Genomic DNA, 19,364 nt, shown 5'->3' with positions numbered 1-19,364 from the left:
AAATATAGAATGAGATCATTTATTACCTTTTATACAAGGTGGCCATAATAATCTTGACTATTAGATGTAAAGTTGGGTGGCTGCAATTATGCGATTGATCAATCTCAAACTTCACAAGAAATTTGTTCGAACTTTGTGATATATCCAAACTATCATATTTCACAGCAAATGGTTGTAAGTAATTGTGACTACCTTGTATAAAAGGTAAATGTTCTATTATATACAATCCCGCAACTTATATACAACATAGGTCTTAAAGATGTGGGTTAAATGTCACTTAGATTTGCAGGGAATTCGTTGAACGTATAAAGAATTTATTTACTATTTATTGATATTATTCAAAGGTTTTGCAATAAATATAAAAATTTTGAGACATTTACATTAACAAAATGGGCATAACTCCCATAAACGGGCGCCTTATAGACCCATCCAAATGCACAATCCAAGTGGTGGTCATAATTTATCATATGAACAGCATGCGCTTGACACAGTGTATCAGGATGGTCCCATAATCAAAGATGTAAGTTTATGAATTCCAAGAAAAATTAAGGGCAGGATTCGTCATCTCAGCGCTAGTTTGGTTTGTATGAAAACTTGCGTCATAAAATATTTTTCATATGATGAAAACTATTGTCTGAGCTCCTAGAAGGAGCAAATCGTGTAAAAAGAAATCCCCACCGCACAAAGTGGGGAGTAAGTTCCCTAGGATCCTTAACTCTTGCGGGCTCGAAAAATATATTTCATTCGAGTTTACTGCAGGGGGTTGAAAGTTTAAACCACAAAAAATTAAAAAAATAAAATCTCTCTCTTTCCCTGCCATAAAAAAAAAAAAAAAAAAAAATTGCCTCAAGATTGTAGAGAGACTGTCCAATTTTTAGAAGGTAAGATCTATGATTGAAAAACTCGAATTTTAAAATTTGAAAATAATCATCTAATCATAATTAGTTGATCTCAAAAATTTCAAATTGAAAAGATCCTCCTAAGTAGGTCTTTTTACTAAAAGAATAAACTTATATTATACTCCCACAGGAGTATGTCTCCATTTTTATTCAATCACTATTTATTTAAGAAGTGTGTGGAACAAGAAGGCAATTTAGAAAGAAAAAATAAAGCGACGCTGGGGGAGGGTTGCTCTTGGTAAACTTTTTTATAAATAACATCAAATGATAATAAAAGAATACAAAAGTTGTCCGCATGTTGTTAAAAAAAAAAAAAAACTCTATTTTCAATTGTTGTAGTCAGGTCCCATGGTCGGATGACAATTGGGGAGGCTTGGGTGGGGCCAGCCTTGGCCTTGGCCTGGCCCTTATTGCCGTAGGGCTGGGCGGGGCCACAAATGAAGAAAAATAGAAGTAAAAACAAGAAAAAAAAGATGGTGGAGCTGGGCTAAATCAAGCCGGCACTGGATCCTAATCTGGCCCTTGGGCCCAAGACAGAGCAATAGATATATCCCATTGCTAGAGAGAGTGGGCGAGAGGAAGTATGGGTTCTAAAAGTGCAGAGAAACCTCATGCCCTGTGCATTCCATATCCAGCACAAGGCCACATTAACCCCATGATGCACCTTGCCAAGCTTCTCCTTGCTAGAGGCTTTTACATAACTTTTGTCAACACTGAATTTAACCATGAGCGTGTTACTAGTTCAGCAGGAGCTATCGAATTGAAGCATTTAGAGGATTTTAACTTGGAATCGATCACTGATGGCTTGCCACCGGACGATTGCCGGACCCAAGAAAGCCTTTTCGATGCAACAACGAAGTATTTCTTGAGTCCTTTCAAGGATCTGGTTTCAAAACTCAATGGTTCCATGGAAGTCCCTCGGGTTCCATGCATAATTTCCGATGGCCTTCGGAACTTTACACAGCAAGTTGTAGAAGAGAATGGGATCCCAAGGATTTCTCTGTGGACGACGAGTACTTGTGGTTACTGGGGATTCTTGCAGTACCCGGAGATCATCGAAAGAGGAATCCTGCCTTTCAAAGGTCTCTCTCTCTCCCTTCCTCATACAAATACACAGCTTTCTCTATCTCAAACACTTATTACTTGGTTCGTAGTTCAAAGAAAAGCACTTGAAAACGTTTACCCAATAAACAGCAACTGTAAATAGCCAATTTCTATGTGCGTGTGGGCACGCATACATGCAAGAGAGACAGAGAGAAAGAGGGGGAGGGCGAGATGTCTAAATCTGCAACCATCGAATCAAAAACTAGACTGAATCTAGGCGCCTTCTCTCTCTCTCATATTTTTTTTCCATTGTTGCCTAGTTCACCAGAAGAGAGACAGATAAAACTGTTGCCTCCTTAAACACGTTTTCACACACTGTGACGAGGGTTTGGGCGCGCACATGTGTCTGGTAATTTTTTTGATTTTTTTGGGTGAATTATGGGAACTAGGGGCACTAAAAACTATGATAATTGGATTTAATTGTACTAAATAAATTTTGGACACTCATATATCTTTGTTTTGTACATGGAGCACTTTTTTAGTAAAGATATTTTTAGTCATTAAGAGATATGCGACTGATCCACATGGGATGTCCGATCACCCTTCATCATGCCACATCCTATGTGGATGATGTTATACCCATCCTAATAACAAAAAATACTCTTAATAAAAAAAATGATCCACATAGAAAACAATGATGTATAAGCTACAAGCTATAATGAATAGTATAAGCTACTAACTTCGAGCCGTCAGATCTTCATCGGGAGGTTCAAAATTCATATCACTATCTGAATTTTCATATTTTTCTAGAAATTAGATCGTAATGAAATTTTGGAAGTGTGTACTAAAAAAAAGGAAACATAATAAAAAAGTATATAAAACATATTTCCTAAAATACAAAATGACCGAAATACACCTGAAAATGATGGGGCTAATTTGATCCTTTTAAATTATTGAAATTAAGTTTTCAATATTTTTATATGGTGCGCAATAGTGTTAGGTATGTACACTTAAAATTTCATCTTAATTTGATTTATGGAAAAAATATTTAAATTACAATACTGATATAAATTTTGAACCACGCGACCCCTTCACATACTATACTTCAATGAGTGGTTCCAAATACATATCACTAGTTTGGCACAAGCTTTCTAGCTTTGCCCATAAATCTACCATCACCCTTTCAACTACTATACTAAATGGTATTTCATTCGCTAAGCATAAGCGAATTGTGGTAGCGCCTTCCTATGTTTTTCTTCCCAATCATCATCCTTCATTTTTTTTTTTTTTTCTTGGATATTTTATGTAGTGTTTTATAAAAGCCTTGTTGTACCCATATATCATGAGTTTTTGTTTTCCAATGTTCAAAATCATTCCATCCATCGGACTTCTCTACTTCAAATTTGTAAGTTGCCATTTCTCACAAATTATTACACACTTTCTATGATACCACTTATTAGGAACCAAAGCTATCTCGATTACCCCCTTGTTACGGTGAACCCCTTACTACACCAAATCTAACACCTTGAAATTAACTCACCCTTCACTTGCAAATTTATTCAAAGAAATCCAATACCCAATAATCAAATATATGGTGCAATGAATTTGGTCAAAATATGATGAAATCAAGAGAAACTAAAATATGAACTCTAATGGCACAACCACACATTACAAACCATAATCAAAGTACCATAAACACATAATATACATACGTCACCCAAAATCAGGCTGCTTCCATGGGCAACCGACAAGGAAATAATTCATTATCAATAGAAGAAATTTAAAACTTTAGGGGTTCTGCAGTGATTACCTCATACATTGATAAAGAAAGCTCAAATTGATTTTCCTACCATAATAACACCACCAATCGACTCCTTTTGTCTCAATCAACTGACACCGTTACTGCAAAGAAATCCTAATGAAATCCGGCTTAATAGAAGGCCACAATAGTTCTAAGGGTTGTGTAAGAATCCCCTGATGTCCACCTACCAAAATATATATACATTTTTCTTATGTTTTCTCCCCCTAAAATTTGTTGTTATGGGCGTCCATAAAAGTTCATTTTTCTATCCCTCACAAAAGAGGGAACGCCATATGGAAGTTATTTTGGCAACACATACCAACAAGCACATATTTTTTATTTGAGGAAAACGGTTTTATAAAGTTGACTCTATACAGCCAAATTGAGCGTTCCTCAAAAATTCACTAGAAGAAGATGTTTTGATGCCGAAAACCACTCAAATCCGATCGTCTCAACTTTAATATACATGAACACCAAAAAATAAATGAACAAAAAAAACAGAACTTCAAGTCTTGAAAATAGTGCCTATTTTAATGCATTTTCTAAATTGGCAATTTTCAAGTGTTTGTAGTTCTATTTGATCTATATTATTTTTTAAGCCTTAAAATTTATAATTAGAGATTAAAATTAATTTCAGGCCACATAAAAAGATTTTATACGAAAATGACATCTTTCAACAATATTTGATTTTGCACCCCTCTTCGATTAGGGCGTCAGCCTTATAAAATCCAAACCCTTTATTTGAAGCAATAATTTATTAACGACAAGCAGTTTACTGTAATTTTGAAAGTACCTCAACATGGTTCACTTGTACAAAAAATGTAACTTCGCTATGTTGTCAAAGCACGATGATGTAGGACGCCCCGATCAAATTTGTGTTCTATAAAATGAGTAAAATTTTAAATTACGAATATGAATTAGACACTTTGGATAGCTTCACTCGTAATGTCAAATGTTAGAGCTTTTGAACGTCTAATCTTGATTGGACCGTTCAGAATTTTTTATTTTTATTTATCTTTTACAAATAATTTTGAGATTGAATTTGTGCCATCCCTTCCTTCCCTTGATGCACCTAATAAAAAGAGGGAAAAAGTCTTTCTTTCAAGAGCAAGAGCTCACAATACCCTTGTAACGTTTACAGGTATTTTGGTTATTTATGTTGTCATAAATATTTCTTTTTCTCTTTATTGGGTGCACCTTTAAAATGAGTAGTTGCCCCAATTCTGATATCTCAATGATTTGTCAATTATAAAAAAAAATACTAGGTAAAAAAAAATACTAGGCCATACGAGATGGAAGTTATCATCTAGATTGGATGACTAAGATATCAATGATATATGGCTATATGTATGTGGGTGGCGCCGATGTAAAGGATACATGATTAAAACAGTAGAACTTCAAAAGTAATTTACAAGAAATATGTTTTGTTATGGAAACTTACCATGTCCATTCCACTTGCTTTTTTTTTTTGTCCTTTTCAAGAACGGATCCATGGGGTGGATCGTTCTAGATCGCCAATCTAAAATTTTGTTTAGAAAAACATAGATAATATGATATATATTACAATGAGTGATTACATAACATTAAATGTGGAGGCTTTTGGGAGGCATCTTGTCCTTATACCGAGGGCCTGTTGTAGGAGCCCCATTGCTTTTTTAACCTAAGAAAACAAGGGAATATTACTAATAACTTTAAGACTGGCTTTTTATGCAAGATATCTCAACTAAATTTTTTCGGATTTTTTTCTCCAAAATACACTTTTATAGCAAATACCTCAAGTTAAAAAAATACATTTTTTGATCAAAATACATTTTTTGATCAAAATACCCTTTTTTTGTACATAAAAATTTAATTTTCACGTGGGCTTATATAAGTTGTCGGACCGCTCTTTGACATTGCCGAACGCCGTTAAACTAAAAAAAGTATCGGACCACTCTTTGACATTGCCGGATCACACTTTGGGCATGTTGTTGGACTACATGGGTTTGCTACTGGACCGCCTCGGCCAGTTGCTGGACAGCCTGGACCTGTTGCTGGACCGCATTGGCCTGTTGCTGGGCCGCTTTTTGGCAGTGCCAGACCACATAGGCCTATTTCAGGACTGTTCTTTTTTAGTGTTGGACCGCAGCTTGTATTGCCAGAGCACCACTGTTGTTTATCGGACGGTTATTACACTACCGGACCGCCTTTTCGTAGGAAAGAGAAGAGAGAGGTATGGGTAAAAATAAGGAACGGTAATTTAGACTTTTTTTCTTTTTGGTTGGGGGGCATTTGCTAAGAAAGTATATTTTGGGATAAAAAGTGCGAAGATAGTTTGGTTGGGGGTAACGTGCATAAAAAATCTATTCTTGGGGTTATATGCAATTTTTCCAAAAAACAATGCTTTTTTAACGGTGCAGATGAACCTCAAATTTTGAAGAACTCTAGATTTATTTGTAATAAAAAACTATATGAATGTATAATATTAAATAAAGGACATGGTTTCTATGTCGCTGGCTTGCATATTGTAGAATTGCGGGCTCAGCATTAAATATAATATGATCCTAATTTTCAGAGAATATATAATTTTAATATGGAGATCACTAATATTAAAAAAAAAAAAAAAAAAAAAATTGAATACTATAAATAATAACTATATTAGGAAACTTTTTGATTGTTAATTACACTTGTGTTCAGATGGACCACCTATTTGCATCCATCTTTAAGAAGGATGCTTCATATCTTTGGATCGCACATTGTAGAAATGAGATCCAGCCCGATGAAACAAATTCCCTTAAATAAATTGTTGACAGTGACTGACAACTAGCAAGGTCTTGAAGCTTCTCAATTTGGATTGGCAAATTCTAATATTGGGGATTTTTTTACCAATGCTTTTTGGATAACTTATCCACGTTGTTTCATTTTTTCAATGGTTTTTAAAGAGGTACCTTTAGGAATTGGGCTTGGGGTAAGGTGTTTGTAGCTGGTTTTCATGGCATTATATCCCAAGTTTCATTCGTATGTAATTTTGTAAAAATAAAAATAAAATAAAAAACAAAAAATAATAATACTAATAAATACGATACTAATAATAATAAGTATGTTTATTATTATGTAGCTTGAGCCTGGTGATAAACTTGGTTGGCTCACATTCCATAATGAACAACTATACATTTTTTGTATTTCTAGAAATTCGAAAACCTCATCATAGCTTTCTGGAGCTTACAACTCGTGGTGCGTGAATTCACCACTGGTAGTGCCCTAGACTGCCACCTAGAGTGTCAAATGCAATATTCAAGCATAAAACTAAAATCCAAATTGCGGATAAATATTTCAAAATTGCTTATGGTGATTTTGTCGAAGTAAAATTCAGATGAAGCACATTTTTGTATTAAAATTTAATGACATTTGGGGAATGCATATGAGAATTTCTTGACCAACGGCGACCTCGAAACAGTTGTGGATTGGATACCTGGCATGCCGAATATCAGTCTAAGAGATTTACCCTCCTTTATTAGGACAACCATTCTTAGTGATATCGTGCTACAATTTTGCAAGGTTAAATGCCGTGATGCCCTCAAAGCTTCAGCTCTCATTCTTAACACATTCGAAGATTTAGAGAAACCTGTTCTCGATGCCATGAGAGAAAGAATCTCATGCCCATTCTATACAATTGGCCCTGTTGTAAGCTTTAGCCAAAGTGAATCCAATGTCCACTTAAACTCAGTTTCAAGGAGTCTTTGGAAAGAAGAGGATGCTTGTATAGAATGGCTCAATGACAAGGAACCTAAGTCAGTTCTCTATGTGAATTGTGGCCGTTTGGCAATTTTAACACCCAATCAAATCAATGAGTTTGCCTGGGTTCTTGCTAATAGCCAAAGACCATTCATATGGGTCATTCACGACGATCTTGTAGCTGGCGAATCCGCAATGTTAGAAAAAGAATTTGTCGAAGCAACCAAAGAAAGAGGGTTAATCTTGAGTTGGTGTAACCAAATGAAATTACTGTCACACCAGGCAATTGGTGGCTTCCTAACTCACAATGGGTGGAATTCTAAAATTGAGAGCATTAGCAGTGGGGTGTCGATGATATGTTGGCCGTATCTTGCCGATCAGCAAACAAATTGCTAGCACGTTTGCAATGAATTGGGCATTGGTATGGAGATAAACAATGATGTTAAGAGGGAGGATGTGGAAGAATTGTTGAGGGAATTGATGGGAGGAGAGAAGGGTAAAGAGATGCAGTTAAAGGCCAAGAAATGGATGGAAAGCTCAAAAACTGCTCTTCAATTTGGAGGTAGCTCTTATAACAACTTAGAGAGGCTAATAAATGAAGTACTTCTAGAGAAACACTAACCAGATCTACATGTTCGCACAAATTTTATTGGAATGATTTAGAAGCATTTATAAGAATTCATCCTCCTGTAAATTGCATGGAAGTGTGAGATTTGTTTGTCCTTGTGTCGGTGTGTCCGTGCCGTAAAAAAAATGTGTGCCGTTTATTTGGAGCTTAAAAAGACGTTGTTGCATCTATGTATGTAATTTGGAGAATTAGAAGCACTTTGGCTCATATTGCCTTCAAACTACTAAATATGAAAAGTGTCCATTCTCATATTATATTGAAATTTAGGCCCTATTATTAAGAACCATGGAAATGCGTATCCTTGGGAGATGTTAGGTATGTTTTGGAAAACACCATACAAATATTTAGATTTTTAGAAATCTGAATAAAGACTTTACGTTGCTTTTTTTTTTATATCTAGATTTTATATTATCTTCATTTTTTTTTTTTTTTTTGGATATTTTACTGTCTACGTGTAAATTAGGATTTTATTATAATTATTCTTTTATTTTGTGACAGAAAGGTAACTTAATTATTCATGTGTTTTATACGATAATTTTCCATTTATTTTCTAGTTTTCATGCCCATCATCCAATTGAGAAAAAGGAAAAACAGGGACGGAACCTCTACTAGCGAGAGAGGGTTTCCATTCCGCATCTAGTGGGTCACAATCCTGAAGATTCAGGCTATCTTTGCATTTCTTTGAGAGAGAAAGACTTCGAGATATCACTACATAAGAGGCATTTTTCTCAGTTGTTGAATTGGGTCACGTCCAGTGTTGAAGTTTAGATTGTAAATTAGAGAGAGAAACCCAATTGTTAACCAAACGCATTTGTAAATTATGTGTTGTGATTGTCATCTTAGGGTCCTCCTAAATTTAGTGCAAATGTACATGATGGGAAGAGAGAAGCTGCTAGAGTGGGCCTGCACCTTTGCCCTCTGTAGCTTTTTGCCGTTTCCTTGTTTTGGTTTTAATACTTTATTGCATTTCTGTTAATTGAGAGGGAGAGAGAGAGGGAGGGAGGGAGGGAGATTGGTTGAATGGGTTTTTCAGTTTTTGCCTTACTATATAGCTTACTTTAGAGCTAGAACTCAATGCGGCTCTGGTGTTGCTGCTCCTGCTGCAACAATGGAAGAAACAAGTTGCGAATTGTGGGTTCTCTGTCTCTTGTATAAATATAGAGAAAAAATGAAGTAGGTTAGAGAGAGGGGGCATTTGGAGTATTGCGGCAACAAGAAAGCAAGGGTTGACGTAAACTGGCTTTGAAATCTTGATAAGGAAAGAGAGAAGGAGAAGAAGAGGGGGATTCAATTGAGGCGTGCAGTTCTTTGAAAGGAGGAAAGAGAAATTATTGTCTCACATCGCGTCGCATGTCACATGGCACCTATGTACCCGACTATTACCTTTTTGTCTTAGGGCATATTTTGCCTATAAAAAGACATTTTCCAACCATTTTTATGGATCAAGACCCTAACCCTAATTCCAGTTATAGAAACCCTGCAGCCCTAAAACCCTAGTTACAGGAGTCTACTCCAGCCATCTTCAGAGATAAAGAATGACTCATTTCAGTCATCATAAAAACTAGATGTAGAATTCCTTGCATTTCTCTTCGCTCTGGTGTACTCTCATTCAATCAGGATCATTAATTTTGAATATCAAGGAGTAAGGACTTCTCTCTGCCATCTAATCGGAGCCCAACTTCAGATGCCAGGGCCAAGGGCCCGGCTTCTAAGTTATTCTTTTCCTCTTATTTTCTTTTATGATTTTATATGCTTTGTTTTCTTTAGTTATTTAGCTTTACTTTCTCAATAGACCTATTATTCCTATTTTCACTTATTTTTTTTATTATTCTTTTTATTTATTTTAGTTTAATTAAAAAATTTCTTTTTATTTTCATTCTTCTTTATTTTCCTAAGTTATTAGATTTACATGGTTTGGATATCCCTATGGATTCACTATTCTTGTTTCTTGCATTTCCTTTCTTTTGTTTTTAGTGTTTATTTCGGATGTCACACTATCTAAGCTGGGTCGGCCACATATTTGTGAGGAATAGGCCTCTTTGATGTTGATTTCTTCATAGCTCAGAATTTGATGGGACGACTCTTTTAAATAACTAGTTGTGCAGATATTCTTAGACGGATCGGACTTCTCTTTGTCTAATTGGTGTCCGATTCGTGTATATACGATTTGGTGCCACCATGAGGCTCGTCAAGCTTGGGTTTGTGCAAGGTCCGGTTAAAAGCACATCATATTCTCCTTTGGAAAGTCTGGAGTTTTGCAGCTAGAGGCCTAACAGAGAACATATGAGTAACGAAGAAGCAACTTGGCACAATACAAACCCTTCCAGGGTTTGGAAGTCTTTTGTACAGGAGACTGTGGGGCAGGGGACCCTGCCATTGACACAGGCACCCAAGACCTCCCTTGGACTTGTTCCTTGTCTCTTGTGCCTGTATTTTGACATTTTCTGCCCTATGTAAGCTCGTATTTCCTCTGTTTTGTCGATGTACTTGGCCTCTTAATTTTCATTGTTTAGACTTTCACTTTAAAATTGTTTTCTAGCATATTTTCCCCTACTTTCTTTCCCTTTAGTTTTAATCTTGCATTACAAAAAAATAAAATAATTAGTTTATTTATAACTGCCATCATTGATTTCTTTTTTTGTTTTATTTCTTGAAAAAATAAAAACCAAAAAGAAAACTTCTTTCTGATTTTCTTTAGTTAGTTTGCTATATTTCTTGCTCTCTTAAATAAAATAAAATAGAGATAAAACGAAATTTCTCCTTTTAGTTTTATTCAATTGTTTCCTTTCTATGTTTTATTCTCGCTAAAAATAAAATAAAAATTTTCCATCTTTCATTTTTTGTTCCCATAAAAAAAAATATATTTATAAAAAATATTTTCTTTCAATTTTCGTCAATTAGTTCGTTGATTTTCTTTTATTAATTACCCTCTATTATTTTCTATTCTAATCTAAAACAAAACAAACAATAAAATAAAAAATCTACTTTTTCTTAGGGACTTCTTACTTTATCTTCCTCATAATTGTAGATTATTTCCTATTTTATTTTTTGCTTATGTGTATAAAAAAAGGGAAGGTCATGTTTGCTATTGTTTTACAGTCTTAATAGCATTTGTTGGCCTCATGGTGCAAAAAAAAAAACAACACTGATGGCTTTACTTAAGATCAAACGGTGAGTGGCTCTCTTGATTAAAATTGGATTGCTGGATGGTAGGAGAATCATAGATCTTCTATGCTGCAGGGGGAGTATATATATCTGTAACTATCTTGTATATCTATAAGTGTAACATTTTATCGATAATTAAAGATACACTTTCACGTCAAGGGGATCCGCTTTCCCCTTTCTTTTTTACTATATATGCAGAGTGCTTCAGTTTGATGCTTACCAATGTAATGAGGAATGGTCATTTTGCAGGCTTTCAAATGCCCAATGGGGGGACCGTGTATTTCACACTTGCAATATACTGTTGATACCTTTCATTTTGTAAGCACAGCAGGCGCAGGTTGCAAATATTGCTATTTTTTTGAAGCGTTGTCAAGTTGCATTGGGTTTAAAGGTTAATTTTTTTAAAAAAGGTATGGTGGGTATAAATTGCCCTGATGTAGAGGTTTCCGCTTTCGCAAAGGAGTTTGATTGTAAGATTGAATTTTTCCCTATGATCTACTTGGGTATTTCAAATGGTCGTCTCCCTATTGCAGTTTGAGATAAAATTTTACAGCGTATCCAAGTTAAGCTAGATTTGTGGAAATTGAAGTATTTATCTTTTGGGGGAGGATTACCACTAAGGCATGCCTGTCAAACATGCCTATTTATCAGATGCCTATTATACAAATCCCTGCTTCGATAGCAAAGAAAATAGAGGTTATAATGAGGAACTTTCTGTGGGGTCCTCTGTGGAGAAGAAAAACTTTCATCTCCTTCGTTGGGATAGAGTGTGTACATCTAAAAAAGAAGGGGGCTTGGGATTAAGAAAATCAAACTGGTTAATCAAGCTCTGCTCTGTAAATGGTGGTGGAGATGTCTTACTCTTAAAGACCACCTTTGGTACAAAGTGATTGTTTCAAAGTATGGAACAGATAGGTTTGGTATGTGGGTGGCGAATAGGAATGGAGTAAAGGGCATGTCAGCCAGCTGGAGGGCTATCCATTCGTGTAAAGGCTTTTTATATCGTGATATTTGGTGGTGTGTGGGCAATGACTGCAATAACTCTTTTTGGCATCATAAATGGTTGGGGGACTGCCCAATAAAATTAAGTTTTCCTTTTATTTATCATTTGATGACTAATCAAGAAGCCATTATTGCTGAGTTTTTTGTTCGCAGGGGTAGTAATATTGAGTAGAATATTACTCTGCCTTATAATAGGGTTTCTAATTTGGTTTTCTCTCAATTTGCTGTTCTTCATAGACTATTGATGAGGTAGTTTGGGAGATTGACAAAAATGAGATTTATTCAGTTAAATCTATGTATCATTTACTCTACCACGATAGGGTGCGATGGTCTAACAATCGTTCGTAACGTGCCCTTTTTTCTTGCAATAATTTCAATAAATATTTCTTTTTCTTGATTTGGATTTGGTTCTACACCAGTTCTATCTTTCATATCTCTTTCCACTTCTCTTAATAGATCTCCCTCTAGTCACTAAACCATCTGCATGTGGCTGAGCATTATCATGTCTCTTTCTCAAATTGTTAGAGAAAAGAGTGGATGTCACATCCTCCATCTGTATGGTATCTTTTTCATAGAGCAATGTTGTGATTAGATGCTCATACGAATGAGGGAGTGAGGATAACAAAAGTATTGTCTTATCCTCATCACCCATATTAACACCAATTTTCAATAATTCACAAATAATTTTATTAAAATAATTCAGGTTTTCATGGATATCTGTACCTTCATTCATCCGCAGGGTGTACAATTTTTGCTTAAAAAACAATTGATTTGTGAGGGACTTCGTCATATACAAACTCTCAAGCTTCAACCAAAGATTTGATGTCGAATCCTCATTGATGATATTAAATAGCACTTCACTCGATAAGCACAATCGAATAGTGCTCATAGCCCTCATATCTAAGTCTTCCCAGTCCTCATCAGACATGGATTCTGGTTTCTTCGACTTTCCTTTCAACGGTTTATGTAGACCGTGTTACACTAGCAAATCTCGAACATTGATTTGCCAAATTCCAAAATTATTTTTGCTATCAAATTTCTCTACCTCGAATTTTGCATTCAAAACTTTTATCACCATTTCGACAACTCCAAACTTGGATCTGATATCACTTGTTGAGCGCGGGAACTCTAAACCCGACAGGTTGACTTTTGGCAAATTAAGTACAAGAAAAATAATCGATAAAAAACAAGCTGCAAGTACCAAAAATAAAGCAAGAACTAAATTGCAGAAAAAATAACACGAGGATTTGGGTGGTTCGTCACCACTGTGACTACATTCACGGGCGAAGACGATCGATGTTTTTCACTAAATCAAAGAAATAAAATTACAAAGCAACTTACTTGAGAACCGGATACTCAATCTCTCACAAAGCTTTATTCTCTACAATTTTCTCTCTCTGCAAAACTCCCAAAACTTTCCTTCTATTTTTCCCTATGCACTTTCTCTTGTAGAGAGAGAACAAATCCAAAAGTATACCTATGTATGACCTACTTTTCCACACATGCTCTCTCTCTAGAAAAACATCTTTATACAGAGATAATAAAGCCTAAAAAGAAGTACCAAACTTTATCCTTATCCATGTGGACCTAACGCTCTATTCTAATGCAAGTAGGACTTATCCATAAACTTAGATCGTAAATAATGGGCTCTACTAAAATAAATAGGAAACTTAAATTAGAAGAAATCAATCCCTTGAAATTAGAGAATCGAGAATTCAAGAAAAATAACAACACCATAAACGGGCGGTCTCATAGAATATCCAAATGCACAATCCAAGTGGTTGTTATAATTTATGATATGAACATCATGTGCTTGAGACATAATATCAGGATGGCCCCATATTCAAAAGTTATAATCTTTTTGAATTCCAAGAAAAAATTAGGGTAGGATTCGTCATCTTAGTGTAAAAAAATTTCTGAAAATCTTAGGGTAAGATCTAGTCAATGCCAAAGGAAAACAAATGCCTGAGATCGAAAGAGGGGTTTGGGTCCTGCGTGGGTAGGGTCTAGGTCTACAAGTATGGACTTAAAAGTCAAGTCCGCATCTAGCTAAGACTTAAGAGTTGAGTCCGTATCTAACTTGGGCCGACCTGAACTATTATTTTTATATATAAATCCATGTTTGATATTACATAGTTTTAATGTTATTTTTAGGTCGACCTTGGAACCTAAAGAGCCCATCAGGTTTGTATCCAAGTCTGACTGACCTAAACTGAACCAGGTGTGGTGAGACCGAAGAGGGTTTGGGTCACGTCAGAGTCTGGAACTTGGACTTCACTAGTTTGAGCCGCCCGGGTCCAAACTGAACCGTTTACACCCCTACGTAATGTATGTGTCCAATATTAAAAGGGAAGATGGTGGGGAAGAAGTTAGTTTCTTAGTGTGGAGTGACAACGAAATGGAAGGTGTACTATCAAACTAAACTATCATATTGTGGGTGTTGTAATATTTAATTCTTCAAGGGATACTTATCACATGGCTAATTTATGTTTCATTATTAAATTTAGTTCGGTTTTCTCCTCCGCATCGATTTAGCCAAAAGATAAAAACAGTAATAAAAGGACGAGAACGACTGCAAAAAAAACAAGGGAATCTTCTACACTTCTAACAATACAATGTGGAGAGAGAGGGGGCATAGACAGAGACCAATCATTTGGGTTCCGGTCTGCGCTACACTAATAAGCCCAAGTTCTGATTCAGATATAAGTTAGACCCACTCAGGTCTCACCACACCCGCTCTTGGCATGATTAAATGAGACTCAAACTCAACCTGTTGAGTTTGGCTCATAGTCTAGGGCCAGCTTTTTATGCTTCTCCTATAGCATAAAACTTATATACTTCCCTTATCCAACCGTCTAATTTGAATGGAGAGTTAAGATTGCCCCAATCACAATGTCCTGTCTCTATACTATTTTATTTTTAATTTTTTTTTACAAATGAGAGTATTTGATGGCTTCTCAGCTCACAATGGATGGAATTCTATAATTGAGAGCATTAGCAGTGGGCTGCCGATAATGTGTTGGCCCTTCTTTTACGATGAACAAAGAAATTGCAGGTATTCTATAATTGAGAGCATTAGCAGTGGGCTGTCGATAATGTGTTGGCCCTTCTTTAACGATCAACAAAGAAATTGCAGGTACGTTTGCAAGGATTGGGGCATTGGGATGGAGATAAACAATGATGTTAAGAGGGAGGATGTGGAAGCATCGGTGAGAGAGTTGATGGACGGAGAGAAGGGCAAAGAGATGCAGTTAAAGGCCAAGAAGTGGAAGGAGAGCTCAAAAAGTGCTCTTCAATTTGGAGGTAGCTCTTATAATAACTTAGAGAGGCTAATAAAAGGAAGTGCTTCTACAGAAACACTAATCAAATCTAAATGTTTCCACAAATTTTACTGGAATGATTTTAAAAGCTTGTATGAAAACTCTGTCCTCCTGTAAATTCCATGGATGTGTGACACTTGTTTCTGCATGTGTAGGTGTTCCCATGCGGTAAAAATAATGCGTGGAGTTTATTTGGAGCATTGAAAGATGTTGCTGCATATATGTAAGCAAGGTGGAGAATGAGAAGCAATTTCGAAGCATATTGTCTAGTGTGAAAAAGTACATTCTTATGTAACATTTTTTTTTAGGTCCTATTTAGCTCGTTGGAAATGTGTATCTTTCGTGGATGACGAATATGTTTGACAAATCAGGAATCAAATACTCAAATTTTTAGAACTCTGAATACAGACCTTGCCTTGCTTTTTTTTATTTCTTCATTTTATATTATCCTGATATCAATTTTTTTTATGCATATTTGATTATGTCTACTTGTATTTTAGAATTCTAATGTAATTATTCAATTAATTGTTTTGAGAGAAACTTAACTTGATTTTTCTTTTATTTTCTATGATAATTCTTCATTTATTTTCTAGTTTTCATGCCCATCATCGAATTAAGCAAAAACTTAAAATAAAATAAAATAAAATAAAAAAAATAGGAATGGAGGGAGCAAAGGTCTCCATTCAACATCGTGGGTCACAATCCTGAAGATTCAGGCAATTTGCATTCCTTTAGAAAAAGAGAGAGATCGATATATCACTACGTTCATCAGAGGCTTTTTCTTAGCTGTTGAATTGGGCCAGTTCTAGTGTTGACGTTTGGATTGTAAATTTGAGAAAAACTCCCATTTGTTGACTATTAAAAAGAAAGAAACCCATTTGTAAAATATAAGTTGTATTCATCACAGTTGAACTCTAGGATCACAACTTCGCCATTTAACGCAAACGACAGTCGTAATTCCGTCAACGGCAATGGTAGTCAGATTGCCCTATTACCATTACAGGTTGCCAAACACGTCACCGGTCATGACTTTGGGTACGGGCCTGTTGGAAGTGTAACGCAAGTGAGACCATCATGGGCGGGGATAGGAGCTTCGTCAGTGTGCAATCTCGGGCGTGACACCATTAGCATTATTGTTGATGCAGCGGGCATTTCGACGAAGTAATGACGATTGTATCCTGCCACCATCAGTTCACTAAGAAACTTGGCTTTGGGTGCTTGATTGGGCCAGCCAGAAGCCATCATTGATGGCAACAGTGTTGATGAGAGTGTCACACCCGTTAATATCTTTTGTTTAGTCCCTGTATTCCGATGTTAGGCGATTGGCGGTTGATTCGACCAATGAAAAGACAATGTTACAGTTATTTATGTCAACTAGCTTGATACCATCCTTATTGCAATGACGAAAATATTATGTTCAGTTCGTGCCTTCCAATTTCAAGTGATGGGCCACCATTTCGGCCAATAAGAAGCGGCCTCTATTGAGAGTAGTTGGCCAGGTTGCTATGGTTGTTGCCTTCGGTCCTCATTTGCCAGTGTCTGCATTCTAAGGCATCTATTGGTGTGTCACCTTGGTGGTCCAAGACCTCCTTATCAACACCATTAGGATTCTCATCGTCCAGGTTCTCAGTATAGTCAATGCTATTTGTTGTCTCGTTTATCCTAAATTGGTAGTCCTTGATTCCAGACTTCTGGTTTTGGATCATTTCAGACTCTTGTTAGGTGGCTCGATAAGTCCTATTGGGTTTTTTTGGGTGGTTAAGGTCATGAACTGGTCATCCTGGGGGACTTTGGTTTCCGTAAGGTATTTTTGATCGGGATCAGGGTGTCTACAATTGACCTGCTTTATCACTAGTATCGTTTGCGCGCGATGCTAGATAGGGAAGCAAAAAAGTAGACATTTGTTATACAGAGTTAGGGCACTATAAAGGGGAAAAAGGAGGCACGAGCGGTGTAAAAATCCTAGTTTCTCAAAAGTCAAACATCATTCAGTGTGTAGGGCCTCCAATCTTTGGGGACCTGCAGGTAAACTTAACCCATTTTACAAGGTGATCGGTAGGCCCTCTATTTCTCGGTTAAGGTCGTGATGCTAGAATTACGAGGAAAGGTGAGTTTTCAAAATGGAGGTGAGAGTTCTTTAGGTGGGAAAGTGGAGATATCTCAACCGAGTGAAATGTAGGCAATCGAGTGACCCAGGGTGTTTCCTAGGTTTAGGGCCCCTTTTAAGAAGGTTGTAGGTTTGAAGCGATATTAGGTCTCAGACAGATGGTACCTCTCGCGTCTTATTCCCTAGTTAGAATTAAGGCAGTCTTTTGTGTGATCAAATCATCATTACCAGGTGTAGATATGACTCTTTCATTTTTAAAAACATTTTTTTAGCAAATTTTGAAATCAAGGAGAGGTTTAAAACCAACTACTGATGGTGCTTCTGCTCCAGAACCCAGCTCCGACGCACTATAACCGGGATCTCGACCGGAACTCGTTCCTTACTTTTTGGGAGCTCGCTCCTATTTTTAGGATTCTCGGTCCAGTTCACAATGGACCTCACTCCCAATATTGCACGAAACACATTCCTTAAATTTTTGGATCTCATTTTTGAATAAATTAGATCCCCACTCCAAGAGTTTTAGGAGCGCAATCCCTACATTTCCGAAATTCTATCCCTATTTTCCTGAAACATCCTAAAAGAACTTCTTAAATAAAATTAATTTTTAAAATAAAATAATTATATTTTAAACCAAATTTTCATAAAAGTGGAGTTCTGCGATGGGAGCGTGGACTAATCATGTACAGAATGCGTTCCTTCCTTGAATGGAGCTCGATCCTTTCCAAATAGGAACACGATCATTCCTAGATAGGAGCACGATCCTGTTGTCGATGAGAGCACGATCCTAATGAATATGTGAACCCGATCCCATTTGATGTGGAAAGCGTTCCCGTTAAATAGGGATATCGATCCCAATGTATTGGGAACGCGCTCCCTGTTCATACAGGATCTCGATCCGCTACTTTTACCCTCATCGGAAATCGCTCCCTGAGCTCCGACTCTTTGGGCAAATGTTGCTCCGCTTCTAGAACCAGAGCCATTCCTGCTCCCGCTCCCGGTAGCTATGATTTAAACTAGAAAGATTAAGGTTTAGTCACAGACGCAAAATGTTGAGATTATCCTAATGCAAAATCCAAATTGATGACATTTACATCAAGAAATAGGACACAGCTCCCCATAAACGGTCGCCCTTATTGATCATCCAAATATTATAATCTTTTTGAATTCCAAGAAAAATTAAGGGCAGGATTCGTTGTCGTAGACTAAATACATCTCTGAAAATCTTAAGGTAAATAATTTATATATAAATTCATGTTTGATATTACGTAATATTTATTTTGTTTTTATCTGTTGACCTGGACCTTAAAGAACCCATCTTGAATCCGAGTCTGATTGACCTAGATTGGACCAAGTGTGGTGAGACCCGATTGTGTCTAGGTCATGTTCGAGTCTGAACTTGGACTTCACAGGTTAGATCTGTCGGACCCAACCCGAACCATTTACGCCCCTACGTAATGTATATGTCTAGTACTTAAAGGGCGGATGGTGGGGAAGAAGTTAGTTTCTTAGTGTGGAGTGACAACGAAATGGAAGGTGTACTATCAAACTAAACTATCATATTGTGGGTGTTGTAATATTTAATTCTTCAAGGGATACTTATCACATGGCTAATTTATTTTTTATTATTAAATTTAGTTCGGTTTTCTCCTCCGCATCGATTTAGCCAAAAGATAAAAACAGTAAT

At 36.4% G+C, this 19,364-nt stretch overlaps 1 non-coding gene across 1 annotated transcript; it reads left to right on the top strand.

Annotated features, from left to right (window-relative positions):
• The first annotated feature begins 1,466 nt into the window (after window positions 1-1,466).
• On the top strand, window positions 1,467-15,969 carry LOC18437475 (7-deoxyloganetin glucosyltransferase). The gene is made up of 4 exons (XR_016053300.1): window positions 1,467-2,105; window positions 7,215-8,020; window positions 15,131-15,556; window positions 15,729-15,969. It is a non-coding gene; the product is annotated as a 7-deoxyloganetin glucosyltransferase (transcript).
• Window positions 15,970-19,364: the final 3,395 nt, after the last annotated feature.

The sequence above is a fragment of the Amborella trichopoda genome, chromosome 4 (genome assembly GCF_054954075.1).
Source record: "Amborella trichopoda isolate Santa Cruz 75 chromosome 4, AtrichopodaSantaCruz75HAP2 v2.0, whole genome shotgun sequence".
NCBI classification, from domain to species: domain Eukaryota; kingdom Viridiplantae; phylum Streptophyta; class Magnoliopsida; order Amborellales; family Amborellaceae; genus Amborella; species Amborella trichopoda.
The sequence above is the reverse complement of the archived record's forward strand: the minus strand, read 5'-3'. Positions and strand labels throughout refer to the sequence as shown.